At 36.6% G+C, this 15,058-nt stretch overlaps 1 protein-coding gene and 1 pseudogene across 1 annotated transcript in view; one reads left to right on the top strand and one right to left on the bottom strand.

Moving 5' to 3' along the window:
• The window catches only part of LRP1B (LDL receptor related protein 1B), a 1,787,379-nt gene that overhangs the window by 1,259,128 nt on the left and 513,193 nt on the right, over positions 1-15,058 (top strand). The gene's annotated exons all lie outside the window — the stretch shown is intronic.
• LOC112399119 (swi5-dependent recombination DNA repair protein 1 homolog pseudogene) lies at positions 2,324-3,037 on the bottom strand (annotated as a pseudogene).

The following is a 15,058-nucleotide window of genomic DNA, read 5'->3' as shown; positions in this document are numbered from 1 at the left end:
CTAGGGTCATAAACTTAGAAGAGATGCAGGTATTTTTAGACCAGTTTAGGATTAGACATTCACTGACTGGATTATTTTTAACATTTATAATAGAACTTTTTTTACCAAAATAAAATAGTAGTGTATTAAAAGTTACATCCAGAGTCCCTCCCATCAGGAAACTTGCACAAGCCTCTTAGATAGCCTCATCCACCAGAGGGCAGACAGCAGAAGCAAGAAGAACTACAATCCTGCAGCCTGTGGAACAAAAAACACATTCACAGAAAGACAGACAAGATGAAAAGGCAGAGGGCTATGTACCAGTTGAAGGAACAAGATAAAACCCCAGAGAAACAACTAAATGAAGTGGAGATAGGCAACCTTCCAGAAAAAGAATTCAGAATAATGATAGTGAAGATGATCCAGGACCTTGGAAAAAGAATAGAGGCAAAGATCGAGAAGATGCAAAAACTGTTTAACAAAGAACTGGAAGAATTAAAGAACAAAAAACAGATGAACAATACAATAACTGAAATGAAAACTACACTAGAAGGAATCAATAGCAGAATAATTGAGGCGGAAAACGGATAAGTGACCTGGAAGACAGAATGGTGGAGTTCACTGCTGCAGAGCAGAATAAAGAAAAATGAATGAAAAGAAATGAAGACAGCCTAAGAGACCTCTGGGACAATATTAAACGCAACAACATTTGCATTATAGGGGTCCCAGAAGGAGAAGAGAGAGAGAAAGGACCAGAGAAAATATTTGAAGAGATTATAGTTCCAAACTTCCCTAACATGGCAAAGGAAATAGCCACCCAAGTCCAGGAAGCACAGCGAGTCCCATACAGGATAAACCCAAGGAGAAACACGCCAAGACATATAGTAATCAAATTGGCAAAAATTAAAGACAAAGAAAAATTATTGAAAGCAGCAAGGGAAAAATGACAAATAACATACAAGGGAACTCCCATAAGGTTAACAGCTGATTTCTCAGCAGAAACTCTACAAGCCAGAAGGGAGTGGCATGATATACTTAAAGTGATGAAAGGAAAAATCCTACTACCATTATTACTCTACCCAGCAAGGATCTCATTCAGATTCGGTGGAGAAATCAAAAGCTTTACAGACAAGCAAAAGCTAAAAGAATTCAGCACCACCAAACCAGCTCTACAACAAATGCTAAAGGAACTTCTCTAAGTGGGAAACACAAAAGAAGAAAAGGACCTAAAAAAGCAAACCCAAAACAATTAAGAAAATGGTCATAGGAACATACACATCAATAATTACCTTAAACGTGAATGGATTAAATGCTCCAACCAAAAGACACAGGCTTTCTGAATGGATACAAAAACAAGACCCATCTATATGCTGTCTACGAGAGACCCACTTCAGACCTAGGGACACATACAGACTGAAAGTGAGGGGATGGAAAAAGATAGTCCATGCAAATGGAAATCAAAAGGAAGCCAGAGTAGCCCTACTCATATCAGATAAAATAGACTTTAAAATAAAGAATGCTATAAGAGACAAGGAAGGACACTACATAATGATCAAGGGACCAATCCAAGAAGAAGATATAGCAATGATAAATATATATGCACCCAACATAGGAGCACCTCAATACATAAAGCAACTGCTAACAGCTCTAAAAGAGGAAATCGACAGTAACACAGTAATACTGGGGGACTTTAACACCTCACTTACACCAATGGACAGAATATCCAAAATGAAAATAAATAAGGAAACAGAAGCTTTAAATGACACAATAGACCAGATAGATTTAATTCATCTTTATAGGACATTCCATCCGAAAACAGCAGATTACACTTTCTTCTCAAGTGTGCACGGAACATTCCCCAGGATAGATCACATCTTGGGTCACAAATCAAGCCTCAGTAAATTTAAGAAAATTGAAATCATATTAAGCATCTTTTCTGACCACAATGCTATGAGATTAGAAATGAATTACAGGGAATAAATCGTAAAAAAACACAAACACATGGAGGCTAAACAATACGTTACTAAATAACCAAGAGATCACTGAAGAAATCAAAGAGGAAATCAAAAAATGCCTAAAAGTTACATCCAGTATTGCACAAAATTTTTTTAAACATGATTAAAAATTTTTTTAACTGTTAAGTGTTTTGAAAAATATATTCAAAGTATTAAATTTTCATTTTAGATCTTAGTTTATGTTTATATAACAGAATGCCCTCAATTGATCCAGGTTCACCATAATATCTTTCTCTAAGCCCTTAATGGTTCATATCTTCCCTTTAAAATGTATAAGTATGTTTTAATTAAGTTGACATTTACAAAGATATTCTGAAAAAAATTATTAATTAAACACATATAAGTTCTTCATCATTTCTGTTATAGTGTAGCAATTTCTCATCTAACCCACAGTGGTCTATCAACTGAGTAAACCTTGATTTCTTAGACACACCTGACTGCAACTCAGAGCAACAGCTGGCTGCAGCTTCTCCACCTCTTTGTTAACAACTGTGTCTGAGACAGACCTTTCTTTGATCTATACATTTTAACTAGTTTTAGCCTCTGAAGAAAGTTTCCTTTCTCTTGAACCTGCTTCACCAATTTTGTTTTTTCTTCATTCAATCTTCTTTTTGGAAGATTTTCATTCAGAAAATCAGTCTGAAGATAACTGCATTACCCAGTATCAAGTGTTTCAGATCCACATGCATTGATGTTCTTGATGGTATTTTTCAAACACATACTTCACATTCACTGTCTATGTGTTTAAACTTTTTTTTGAAATTCCAAGCTGTTTCCTTGTGTTGAAGGTGCTGGATTCTCTGAAAAGTTCTAACAGTTCTCTTCATTCTCTACTTTAAGATATTTTACCACACTGTACAAGAAATTAAATGAAGATCTTGTTTTGCTTAATCATTTTCTCTACGTGTTACACTCATAGGTTGTTTTCTTGTATTGGTTATGTGGGGTGATAGTGGATTGACACAGGCCTGTGGAGTGCTAGGTAAAATCATGCCTGTGTTTCCTAGACTTCCCATCTTAAAAATGAAATCTTGGTTTACCTGGAGGAAAGGGAACTCAACTCCAGCACTGATCCTCAAATTCCAGTTCTCAGATATCACCTGCTTCCCGTCTCCCTCAGCCATCCCCAGAGAGTGCAGAAAACACAAGCAGCTGCAGCTCTCTGCTTACTTTGATTTTAAATGGATCTTCCTATTGTTTGCAATCTCTAAAAGGAACCCAGGGCTACTTCCTGAGGAAGATCTTAACTGCCAACCTTTAGATACTCCCTCTTCTAGCCATGCCTCACTACTTAGTAGAGAGCTGGCACCCAACCTTAGAAATGTCCCCATTTACCACGACTGCCATGGAAGGAGCAATACCAGGTCACTACTTGCTGCCTTAACCAGGTTCACTGATGAAACTCAGCATCAGAAATTTGAGACGCCGTTGCTACTTAAAGAAAAAGATAGGTTTTCCAGTGTCCCACGTATTCAGGGATTTCAAAACAAAAGAAAAAGAAAAATCCATGAAACTGCTCAGGTTCCAGGTGATAATAATTCTAGGTGGTCATTTTTTCAATTTATCTCTTTCTCTCTCTCTCATTCATACACAGCCCTTTTGCCCAAAGCATATCCTAAGCAGCAGAGTGATTGAATTGGGGGTATTTCTAGTATCAGCCCCAATTATTTCTAGAACTAGAATTTCTATTAGAATAGGGAGCATTTATTAATCATTATATAGATTATGCCTTTTCAAGGAGCTAGAGACACAGGGATGAGAAAAGTGGCTCAAATCCCTATATTCATGAACTTGTATTTAGCTGGAGTAGATAGTAAATGCATAAAAATTTATGAAAATGTCAGATGGGGAAAAGCAGTGTGAAATAAAAGAGAGAAGGGTTTCCATAAAGTCCTTGCCAAGGAGGTGCTATTTGAGCTTACACTTGAATGGCATGCAAGATCTAGCCTTGTGAAGATGTCTTAGGAAGAGCTTTCTGGGCAGAGAAAATAGCAAGTAAAACCCCCTTAAGGCCAGAAAATGCTTGGCAGTTTCTAGCTAATGTGGCTGGAGTAGCAGGAGCTTCATGCCACAGGAGAGGAGGGCCAAGGGTGATGAGATTCTGAGGGACTTGCCTGCTACTGTAAAGACTGAGAACTTTAGTAGCCAGTTTAAGGGTTAAACAGGAGTTTTTAAATCGTGGTTGGTGTTTTAAAATGATTACTCAATGCTGTGTGAAGACTACTATAGGAGAGGAAAAGGATGGATGCTGGTGAACTTTAGGAGGCTGGTATAGGAATTCAGGTGAGAGTTTGTGACCACTTGGACTAGTGTGGTAGCAGTGGAAGTGGAAGCAGTGGAGGTCTTAGAAATTTGGAAGTAGGTAATTGGAATATATTTTAGAGGTAAGGTTCAGATCTGCTTTAATTTAGGGTGAGTTGCTCCTATTGTACTTCTCCTATTGTGCTCCTAAGGTCAGCTTGGACCTTCAAAATGTCTCAAGACTCTTAAATAACTTTCCCAGTGCTCTGTTCTGCTCCTAATAAGTCAGCAGATATATGTCAGTGTATTAGTCAGCGAGGGCTGCCATAACAAAATACTATAGACCGGTGGCTTAAACAAAAGAAATTTATCTTCTCACAGTTGTGGAGCCTGGAAGTCTGAGATCAAAGTGTCAGCAGGTTTGGTTTCTCCCCAGGCCTCCTTGGCTTGCAGATGACCTCCTTCTCACTGTGTCCTCATGTGGTCTTTCCTCTGTGCTCACATCCCTGGTAAAGTGTCTTCTTATAATGACACCAGTTCTATTGGATTAGGGTCCCACCCTTATGACCTACTGTAACCTTAGTTACCTCTCTAAGACCCTATTCCAAATGTAGTCTACACTGGAGGTTAGTACTTCAGTGTCTGGATTTGGGGAGGGGGAGGATGGTGGAACACAACTCAGTCCAAAACAGAGAAGGTCATTATTTAACTTAACCCTCTTTAGACCTTGCTTAAGCTGAGCCCCTTAACAGCAGGGAAATGACTCTTTTAAACCTTTCTCGTAAACAATGCATACGTAAAAGTCAAACAAAGAATTAAGTTGTCTTTGAATGCTGTTAATTACCCTTGTTTACAACAGTTACAAATATAAATTGAGGTTCTAATATTCTATTTTTTCTATCTTAATAGACCATTTTATATGTGACTTGAACTTGATCACTTTGGAGTGATCACCACAGGCAATTAGTATTATTCTTTTCCATTGCCAGGAATTACACTACTAATCTCAACCAACCTCCAGGTGAATGAATCTAACTAGTGGTAAGGGGGAGGGAGGAAACAATTTTCTCTCTACCCTCCTAGACTCTTGGCTGATATCCGTTGAAATAAAGGACAGATTAACAAGAGGAAAAAAAGTAATTATCTATGTACAGGAGCCTCACAAAGATATAAAATTCAAAAGATGGCTATACTATGGAGGTTTATGTACCATTTATTATTTTATATACCATTTATTTCCTGAGTTAAGGAAAGGGGTCTATGGCTTCAAAGAAGAGAAGGCAATTCATGGAAAAGTGAGAATAGGAGATGTTTAGTAAACAGGGCTTGCCCTGCCTTGCAGATAATTCTCTGAGATGAAAAAGTTCTCAGGTAATAGCTCTCTTCCTGGTACAGGCCCACTTTCTAATGTAAATTTTTCATACCAAAAGGGAATTCCTACTCTGTTTTCAGAGCTTCTCACGTGTCTGGTTTTCCTTAAAATTATCAGTTCCAAATAATCCAAGCCAAAGAGCCATATTTTGGGGTGACACATTCTGCTAGCCACAAGAGAAGTAGTGTAAAATCATAGAAATACAGTAATTCACCATTAATTCCAGAAAAATAATTCCACACACATTCCAATTGACAGTGGGTAGAAATGTTTTTCTGAATTGTTTATGTATTAGAATCAGTATAGTCACATGTATGTTTTAGATTTTAGTTTTTTGACTCATTCTTTCTTTTATTGTATATAGGTACCGATTAGTGTCCTTACCTTTCAAGTCACTTGGCTAACTATTTCATATATTATATGAGTGTAGTAGAATTTTCTTTGTTTTACAGATGAGGAAACTAATAATAAGAGTCCAAGTAAGTTGTTCAAAATCACCCAGAGAGGAAGTGTCATAGCCAGATATCAAAGCACATTTGTGACTCCAAGCCACACTCTCTCACCTACTGTAGTGACTCTCAGCCAGCCTTAAAAACCATCCCTGTAACTGGCATTGGCATATGTATGGAGGATAAGAGTTAATAAGACTAATTCCTCCCCCAAAGAGTCTTACATTTTAAACACGGAGACAGACATGTAAATAAATATAGGATTAGGAATGTTAGAATTGTACACAGAACAACACAAAGGGTCAGGTGAACCACTTTACGTCTTGGGGACAATCAAAGTTCCTAAACAGCAGTACCATTTGAGCTGAGTCTGGAAATCTGGTTATGTGTCCATTATTCAGATAATGGGAGTACAGCTAGGTGTAGCAGTGGAGGCAAGGATTCCCTATGGAGGAAGTAAATTGAGGACAAATATAAAAGGGCATAAGATATTAATGAATCGTTGTTTTGGAAAATTATACCCACTCTATATTATCCTATTAACTAGGGTAATGGAAATTGGGTGAATACAGCAAAAACATTGTTCAGACACAATTCAACGCAACTGTGATACAAGGTAGATATTTAATTCAAATGTATTTCATTAAAATATTGAAATAGTCTGCTCTGAGCTGAGTAGGTCTTTTCCTCCTCCCCCTCCTCTTTCTCCTCTTCCCTTTTTCCGATGAAAACAATCTTTTTCATTGAATAAGCTCTACTTTTTGTTTTCTAAATATCCCAGCAAGCAGTTGTTCGGAGCTGCCTTGTTTTTGTCAGCAAATTCTTCCCTCTCACTGTCATTCTCTCCTTCGTCATTGCACAAATACTTCACCGGCAGCACAGTCAGGCCATCAACTTGGAAATTAAATTACCTGCCATTCTCAAGTCTTTTTCGCTACAACCCCAGACTGCCCCCTCAGTCCTCAGTAAGGCAAACCTCAGCGTAACAATGGACTGAGAGAATTTTGGACCACATTTGTCAGTTCAAGGTCACAAAAGCTTCAAAGCAAAATTCTGGGCTTTGTTCTTCAGTTCTCTCCATCCCACCTTCATTGTCATTCTCCAGATTCTCTGTTTAAGAAAAATAAATAAAAACAAGTCTTGGGAGAAGGCAGAGCAAAGAGACTTCTAGTACCGTCACTGCCCTAAGAAATAGATTTTTGCCCAGAGCTTCAGACAAACTGCAAAACGCTGCTCCTGCACCAAAGAGCAGTCAACAGGCTAACAGACTGCTGTAAGCAAGCATATTCACCTCTAACTGTCCAGGTGGAGGGGCTCTCCTGATTTGCAGTAGGTACAATGTAAAAATGGAATGGTTCCTATATAATTATAAGTAATAGACTCATTCTGATATGTAGATTTTTCTCTTATTCACAACAGTTTTAATTCTTTTTCTTTACAAATAAGCTGTCTTTGGCTTATTTTCATCTTTTTTTTTTTCTTTTTTTTTCTGTAATGTGGTTAATCTATCCTTGGGAAATTGAAAGTTGACTGCAGTTCAGTATTCCTGGAACATGGTGCATAGTGGGCAGTCGTAGATCTGGTGATGGAAAGTTAAGTAGGCATCAAATCATGGATGGCCTTTGTGCCATGCTAAGTGTTTTGGCAGGGGAAAGCAAGCCTTTGGAGAATTTTAAGTGGCATAGTGACATGCTTAGATTTGCATTTTGGAAAGATCACTCTATTGTTTCCTCAGCAATGATAGTCAGGGGAGTGAGAAATAACGGGGTCCTGAGCTAAGCAGTTTTAGTGGGAATGGAGAGAAAATAAAACATTCCTGAGAATATAAAGTGAAGAATTAAGTGGGCTTGCTCAGATCAGAAAGGCACCTGGGAAATGCCATGGTGATGATAGGGGGAAAAAAAGATGACTATCTGGTTTTTACATCTGATGACTGTGTTGGGGACCATTTACTGTCAGAAGCTGTCTTAGTTCAGGCTGATATAACAAAAATACCATAGGTTGGGTGGCTTAAATAGCAAACATTTATTTCTCACTGTTCTGGAGGCTGGGAAGTCCAAGATCAAGGAGGCAGCAGATTCAGTGTCTGATGAGATTATGCTTCCTGGTTGACAGACAGCCAGATGGTCTTACTGTCTCACAGCAGAAGGGATAAAGAGCTCTCAGGGGTGTGCCTTCTGTAAGGGCACTAATTCCATTCATGAGGGCTCCACCCTTACAACCTAATCACCCCCCATAGGCACCACACCTTGGGAGTAAGATTTCAACATATGAATTTAGCAGGGGACACAAAAATTCATAACAGAAGTCTATTGGGAAAGAAGCATACATGGGAAAAATAAAATGGATTTTATTTTCGTCATGTAAAGTTTGTAGTGACTTCATTATAGTCAGGGAGAAATTCCTATGATGTAGTAGGATACATGGACTAAAGATTAAGAGGGTAGTTAGGCATATGAGAGAGATTTTGGAGCTATTAGGGTGAAACTTAGTTGTTGAAGTCACAAGTGAGAATTCTCCCCTACCCAAATTCCTAGGCAGTAGATACAATCTCAACTCTTTGGGCTATTTCTTTTGATGTTTGTTGCTGTATTTATGAATTTTTTTAAAAAGCTATAGATTTTGTTTATTGACAGGTGTTTTAACACATCACATCTCATTTATGATGAGGCAATCATATGTGCTTATGTTCAAAGCCTAGCAAAGGCCTTGGAACTTAGTAGGTCACAGTAAGTTTATTTCCTTTATTTCTCTCTCTGTCTGTCTGTCTCTTTCTCTTTTGAGTAAAGAGTTTGGAGACTGTATGGTAGAATCTATTTATATTTACGATATTTATATGAATTCTTTTTTATAGCTCATAAATTTCTTCTATATCCCTATTAGTAAATGTATTTGTTTGCTAGGGCTGCCATAACAAAGTCCCACAGACTGGGTGCCTTAACAGAAATTTTTCTCACTGTTCTGGAGTCTTGAAGTCTGAAATCAAGGTGTGGACATGGTTGATTTCTTCTGAGGCCTCTCTCCGTGGCCTGTAGATGGCTATCTTCTCCTTCCTGGGTCGTCCATCTGTGTGTGTCTGTGTCCTAATTTTCTTTCTATAAGGACATCAGTCATATTGGATTAGGACCCATGCTAATAACCTAATTTTAACTTAATTACTTCTTTGAAGACCTTGTGTTCAAATACAGCCCCAGTCTGAGATACTGACAGAACTTTAACACATGAATTTTGGAGTGCACTGTTCAGCCTGTAATAGTGAAATAGAGAAATTCATAATTACTTACATACAACTTAAACAAGCAATTTTTGAAACCTGGTAATTTATGAAGATTCTAGTATATTTGTATGAATAACAATGTGAGAGAAACAAATGTGATTCTAAATAATAATTACACAGTCAAAACTGAAGTTCTTTATGTTAGAGGGACCTTCAAAAAGGATATTTAAAAAGAGAAATTTTTAAAAGATAATATCAAGAGGAAATTGGAGAGATGGCTTTATTTAAATGTTTTCTAAGTGTTGAATTATTATGGGAGATATTTTTAGGGATATTATTTCCCCAGTCATTTCACAGTATTTAGGTAATTTCTACATCATGCTCAGTTCAAAAGAATGCAAAGCACTGTGAAGCATACGAAGAAGTACAAGACAGCATCCTTGTTTTCAGGAGTTTTCATCTCTAGATAAGGAGTCAAAATTAGTACAAGTGAAAAGAAAAGAAAAAGCAACAATTTAATATGAAGCCATATGATTCTGTCTGTAGAGGCTTTAGAATTAATGAGAAGGAAGAGTCAATGTGGGATGTGCTAGTTTGAAGTATTTCACTGAGGGTGGGGTTAGACTTGTGCAATGAAGGGTGAGTAGAATGGAGTTATATGCAGACAAAGGTAGGGAAACTAACTAAAAAATGAAACTGTGCCTGTTTTCTTAATAGGACTAATGGCACTCTTTGGTTATTTCTTATCCTACTTTTTTTAAATTGTGGTAAGAACACTTACCAAGAGATCTATCCTCTTAACAGATTTTTAAGTGCACTATACAGTGTCATTAGTGGTAGGCACAATGTTGTATAGCAGATCTCTAGAACTTATTCATTTTCTATAACTGAAACTTTATACCTGCTGGACAGCAACTCCCCCATTTTCCCCCCTCCCTCAGGCCCTGGCAACCACTATTCTACTCTCTGTTACTATGAGTTTGACTATTTTAGATACCTCATGTGAGTGGAATCATAAAATAGTTATCCTTCTGCGACTGGCTAATGTTACATCATTTCCTCAAGGTTCATCCATGTTGTTGCATATGGCAAAATTCCCTTTTTGTAGAAGACTTTATTTTGTTAGAGCAGTTTTAGGTTCACAGCAAAATTGACACAAAAATACAGAGATTTCCTACATTCCCCTATCCCTACACATGTGTAGCCTTGCCTGTTATCAGCATCCCCCACCAGAATATTTTCCTCTTTTTTAAGGCTGAATGATATTCCATTGTGTATACATACCACATTTTATTGATCCATTCATCTTTTGATGGACATTTAGGTTGTTTCCATACCTTTGCTATTATGAATAATGCTGCAGTGAACATTGGAGTGTTAATATCTCTTCAAGATTTTGAATTCAATTATTTTGTATATACACCCAGAACTGGAATTGCTAGGTCATACTGTAGTCTATTTTTAATTTTTTGAGTAATCTCCATACCTTTTTCAAAAATGGCTGTGCCATTTTACATTCCTAGCAACAGTGTACAAGAATTTCAATTTCTCCATATCCTTGCATCCTTGCCAGCATTGTTATGTTTTTCGTTTTTTTTTTTTTTATGATAGCCAGGTGTGAAGTGATATCTCATTGTGGTTTTGATTTGCATTTCTCTGATGATTAATGATGTTGAGCTTCTTTTTATATACCTATTTCATATACCTGTTGGCTGTTTGCATGTCTTCTTTGGAGAAATGATTATTTAAGTCCTTTGCCCATTTTCAATCAAGTTATTTATTTATTCGCTGTTGATTTATAGGAATTTTAATGATGTCTTTTCTATTTGTTTATTTCTTGTCTGTCTCCCTCACTAGAGCATAGGCTCTATAAAGAAAACTTATTCTTTCAACAATACCACACTGTCTCAATTACTGTAGCTTTATAATAAGTCTCAACGTTTGGTATTGTCAGTCTTCTAACTTTGTTCTCCATCATTTTTTTTTTTTTTTTGAGAAAATATCTGCCAAATACCTAAGTCTGAATAGCCATAGATTGTAAGACATTCGTTCAAGGATAAAATGATATTCTGTGAAAAAAAGTAGCACATTCTTCCTGCAGTTCAAGCCATCTCATAAGTACATTTGTTCCACACAGTCATACTTCACTATGCACCAGAAGTGCTTTCTGAACACTCTTGATTTTGTCACTCAGAATATTAAAAAGGCCTGGACTGAAGAGTTAAGATTTAACAAAATCGATACTTTTTACTGGTCAATTAAGGACATTTTTAAGGAAAACTGGAATTTTTCTTCTTTTTTTTTTTTCTGTGACTGCATGGAAGTGAAGAATCCAATGATTCCAAGTACAGCTTTTGGACTTTTTAGACTGACATTTTATTTCTTTCCTTTTCTATCGTATTTTCTGTTTGTCTTTTTCTTCTTTATTATGGAAGATTTCCTCAACCACATTTTCTAGCCATTCTATTAAAAATATTTTTATTTAGAAATACTTTTTAATCTCTGAGTCCTGTTTTATTCTCTAAATATTACTTTTTAAAATGATCTTTAACTTTTCTAGAATGAGATATGTACTTGAATATATGATGATTTAAAAGATATTTTCTGAATTATTCATTTTGCATCTCTATGTTTTATCTTAGTGTTTACTTTCCACTCTGCTAATTTTCCTCATTGAACTTAATATCCTGCTTTCCCATGACATTTAAGAAAGGACTAGGTGATCTATCCTGGTTTCCTCTATCTTTATGAAAATAAAACTCTTTTCACTTGGTATCTTCCTTGCAGGGGGATCTCTTCCTGAGAGTTCTGCATAGCTTTGAACACATACTGCATTACATTTAGAGATTTAACACATGCAGCTTTCTGCTGAAGGCACAGATAGGTGCATGGCATGAAGATGTCTTGTAGGAGGGAGTTTGCAGGTTTTGCTTTAGAAGGTCAGGATTTGGGTTCTCCAAAGGTCAGAATGAAAAGAACCTTTTTGCAGGGCACCAGCCTTAATATCCCCGATTTTTCACTATCTTAAAAAAGAGCTTTGCTTATGTATTTATTTGAGACTTTCTATCAGCCATTAGCCATCTGTAAACTTAGGGCAAAGGGTGGGGGACATTGTGATGGTAGGTAGTATAACATATAAAAATATCTTGACTTAATCACCCTATTTTTAACCTTTGTTTGCACTTCACTCTGTTATTTCCAAGCTAAAAGCAAGGTCATCTAGAGTTCTGTGGAAGGGGATGTCTTCCATTCCTCCATAGCCTTTTTAAATCACATTCTAGGTTGCAACTTTATCTGCCTATTCCCCCATTTTCCTGTTTCCACACACTGACCATCTTGTACACTTGGTTTATATGCCTGTCATTCTCTTGTTTATTATGTGGATTCACTATGGGTTTATTCTGTTTTATGTTTTCATATTTCTGTTGCAGTGGGTTAGTAGAAGAAACAGAAGTGTAAACACATGTGCTCAATCCACTATACTGTGCTATACACCTTTCAAAAGAGTCTCTTACAAAGTCTCTGCCCTTTTTCTTCACAGAGAACTTCTCTGTTCCTAAAAATAAATTTGTGAGTGTAAATAAAAACATAAATGAATTAGCTACTCAAATTCACCATCATAATCTAAGTTCCATATCTATATGTCAAGAGAAAGAAGACTAAACTATCCATCTATGGAAGGAGACAGTGTAGAAATGAGATTTATGCCATGGACTCTACAATCAGTGCTTGGTTCGTAACCTGGAGCCACTATTCATTCTGTGATCCAGGAAAAACCACCTATCCTCTCTTTGCATCAGTGTTCTTAACTGTAAGATGGTTTAATAATAGTAGTACGTACCTTATAGAATTGTGAAGATTAAATGAATTAATCTGTAGTGTTTAGAACTGTGCATTGCACAAAAGTAGATTTAGAAAGGGATGGTTATTATTAATGTGTATCTTCTAGGTTGAAATTGATGTGGTCTCAGTTGTCATTAAGTTAGATGCTTGTTGAAAAGTCTAAATTGTTCAAAACATTTAAAATTATGATTTTTATTTAAACTTATTTCATTACGTTAAATTTTTTAATGCACTCAGCATGGAGACTTTGAAAGAACACTAGTTTTAGAGACAGGCCATATATGTATATTTGATTAAAATAATCTCTTTGCATCTCAGAATCTTCATCTATGAAATGAAAAATGATAGCATCCTTATAGCTTTGCTATGACAGTTTGACATAATATAATAATAAATGTGAAATTTTACTAGAATTCTGGCTACTGGACTATTTTCTATCTGTGGCACATTTCAGAGTCTCTGCTACCAAATGAACACTCAATACAAGTTAGTAGTGCACATTTATAAAATTTCAGAGAAAGAAGCATAAACTATAAAAAATATGTTACTATAAATGTGAAGAATCCAGTAATGGAGAGTGCAAATGATTAAAAGCTTACACACTTGAAACAAAACTTAGAGAACAGTCCTTTTTATACTTCTTCAGATATCTTGTTGGATTTTGCTGTTCATTTAGAGATATAGCACAATACTACTATGATCATGGTTCAGATTGAAAATAATAAATTCTGGATTCCATATTAATTTGAAATATACTTTTAGTTATATCATGTGGTTTTTAAGAAAAAGAAAAGTTAAGTATCTCTAATTGGAGAGAGAGGAGGAAAATTTAAACAATAGAATGTACTATGGGTTATATTTTTAAAAGTAAAAATGGAGAGGGCAGACAGCAGAAGCAAGAAGAACTACAATCCTGCAGCCTGCAGAACAAAAACCACATTCACAGAAAGATAGACAAGATGAAAAGGCAGAGGGCTATGTACCAGATGAAGGAACAAGACAAAACCCCAGAAGAACAACTAAATGAAGTGGAGGTAGGTCACCTTCCAGAAAAAGAATTCAGAATAATGATAGTGAAGATGATCCAGGACCTCGGAAAAAGAATGGAGGCAAAATCGAGAAGATGCAAGAAACGTTTAACAAAGACCTAGAAGAATTAAAGAACAAACAAAGAGAGATGAATAATACAATAACTGAAATGAAAACTACACTAGAAGGAATCAATAGCAGAATAACTAAGGCAGAAGAATGGAAAAGTGACCTGGAAGACAGAATGATGGAATTCACTGCTGCAAAACAGAATAAAGAAAAACGAATGAAAAGAAATGAAGACAGCCTAAGAGGATGCCATTCAGATTCAATGGAGAAATCAAGAGCTTTACAGAGAAGCAAAAGATAAGAGAATTCAGCACCACCAAACCAGCTCTACAACAAATGCTAAAGGAACTTCCCTAAGTGGGACACACAAGAGAAGAAAAGGACCTACAAAAACAAACCCAAAACAATTAAGAAAATGGTCATAGGAACATACACATGGATAATTACCTTAAAAGTGAATGGATTAAATGCTCCAACCAAAAGACACAGGCTTTCTTCTATGCCAATAAAATGGACAACCTGGAAGAAATGGACAAATTCTTCAAAAGGTATAACCTTCCAAGACTGAACCAGAAAGAAATAGAAAATATGGACAGACCAATCACAAGTAATGAAATTGAAACTGTGTTTAAAAATCTTCCAACAAGAGCTTCCTTGGTGGTGCAGTGGTTGAGAGTCTCCTGCCGATGCAGGAGACACAGGTTCATGCCCCGGTCCGGGAGGATCCCACATGCCGTGGAGCGGCTAGGCCTCTGAGCCATGGTTGCTGAGCCTGCACGTCCAGAGCCTGTGTTCCGCAACAGGAGAGGCCAAAACAGCGAGAGGCCTGCATACCACAAAAAAA

The sequence above is a fragment of the Neophocaena asiaeorientalis genome, unplaced genomic scaffold, assembly GCF_003031525.2.
Source record: "Neophocaena asiaeorientalis asiaeorientalis breed wild unplaced genomic scaffold, Neophocaena_asiaeorientalis_V1.1 scaffold11, whole genome shotgun sequence".
Lineage (NCBI taxonomy): Eukaryota > Metazoa > Chordata > Mammalia > Artiodactyla > Phocoenidae > Neophocaena > Neophocaena asiaeorientalis.
This window is presented reverse-complemented; position numbering and strand designations above follow the sequence as displayed.